Here is a 1,950-nt window from a genome sequence, read left to right on the forward strand (position 1 = left end):
TCATTTTATTTATTTATTGTATGGGCCCATTTCTTTTCACCTACAGTGCCTGACAGCCCTTCTTGATCAGTTATATTGGTTTCCAGGACCACCCTGCTCTGGGAATGGCCCCTTTCATCCAAGCCCTGATCGTGAGTCTGCCCACCGCCTGGAGGTCGTCAGTTCTACCCCAACTGACTCATCAGTCACCGAATCCTTTCCAATTTTCGTCCTAACTTCTCTAGTTGTTTTTTTTTGTTTTTCTTTTGAATGTGAAGTTAGACTTTTCTTCCTTTTTGTACCTACCAATCCTCACTTGTTATCTGCTCTCACGCCGTGTCGAACTTGTGGAGGGAACTCTTCTGTTCTGGGATTTTACATTGATTACAGCTGCTGTGTCTGAACATTCAATTTATTTGTACTTGTTTTTACAAATCTTCATCTTTGTATCCGTCTCCGTCATCTTCGTCGACCTCTACCACTCGGACACGTTTGGCAGTCGGTTCACCTATTTCCAGGCTGAGGGCTCTGTTGAGAGTTTTTAAGGCTTCGTCCAAGGTGGACGCGGCTGCAAATGCTAGGTTTGAAGCTGCGTTTTTGTCTAGCAAACCCTTTGTAAACTTCTCAACCAGTTCTTCCTGAATGTCACTCTCCTTCATGTTCCGGAGATATGATCTACCTAGCCTCTCTACCTGTCTGGCAAACTGCCCGACTGTCTGGTCTTTTTCTTGAGTGAGAGTTTCGAAATCCTTCTTTCTCTCCCACATGGATGCAGTCTTGCTGAATGTTTTGACCAGTGCGTGGTCCAGACTAGCAAAAGTTATTGGGGTTTCCTGATGTTGCAGGTTTGCAATTACATCCGTGGCATTCCCCGTCAATGCTTGCAGCAGTGCAATCTTTTTATCATTGTCATCCCAGTCATTGGCCTCCGCCAACGTGTTGAACTGGACTTGGTACACGGAATAGTCCATCTCGCCGTTGTACTTCGGTACTTCGTTGTACTTCTTGGCCTTCGGCGCCGGCCTTGCGATGGCCTCGAACAGCTTTCTGAAAAGGCGGTTGTTTAGCCACTGTTCAGCTTCCTGCCCTTGGTCGCCATCGGTGTCCTCGTCGTGGAGCTGCTGGTCCCCGTCAACGTTAGCAGGCTGCTCCTGGCGCCTCCTCCGTCCTGCTTGGAGCTGTTCTCTGTGTCGTCCAGGGCGTCCAGCCGGTTGCTGCTGTGGACGTTCTTGTAGTTCTTCAACAACGAACTGCATTCTGGGCCGGCCACGGCCCCGTCCACGACCTCGTCCCCGTCCTCTGCCGCGCCCACGTCCGTGCCCTTGGCCTCGGTGCACGAAAACGTGGACGTCTTGATTGACGTCGTCAGCATCCATCATGTCGACGGCCTGGTCTGCTTGGACACCCATGTCGTCCGGCTCCGAATCAGGCTCGCTAAACGCGCGGTCCGCGTCGCCTTCGTCGTCAGCGTTGACGACGCCGTGTACCAGGTCGTTTTGCTGACCGTTCTCCATTATCTGACTCTTTATCGCTAGGTTGTTGATTTTCAAGAGACTTACTTGCTGTGGCAAACGCCCAACCAAGCCTCGGCTCCGAGGTTCAACGCCCCAACGTGCTCCGGAGGACTTTCCTTTTTCCTAACCTCAAAACACGTCTCCTCGCTGCGCTCTAGAAGGCCTCAGTCTGGATCAGTATTTCGCCTATTTCTACCTAGGCGGCCTAGAAGTCGGCCTGCTTCGGTTTCCTTCAGCTGACCTAGTGGTCACGCAGAAGTCCCTATTTATCTACCTCGGCTGACCTAGTGGTCACGCTGAAGTCCCTATCTATCTACTTCGGCTGACCTAGTGGTCACGCTGAAGTCCCTATCTATCTCGGCTGACCTAGTGGTCACGCTAAGGCTCCCTAACTCTCACAGCGTGCGCTAGAAGGCTTCTGGAGACTACTCTAACCCTACTTTCCTCCGTCCTTTAC

The sequence above is a fragment of the Frankliniella occidentalis genome, unplaced genomic scaffold, assembly GCF_000697945.3.
Source record: "Frankliniella occidentalis isolate FOCC.00 unplaced genomic scaffold, Focc_3.1 Scaffold259, whole genome shotgun sequence".
Classification (NCBI taxonomy): domain Eukaryota; kingdom Metazoa; phylum Arthropoda; class Insecta; order Thysanoptera; family Thripidae; genus Frankliniella; species Frankliniella occidentalis.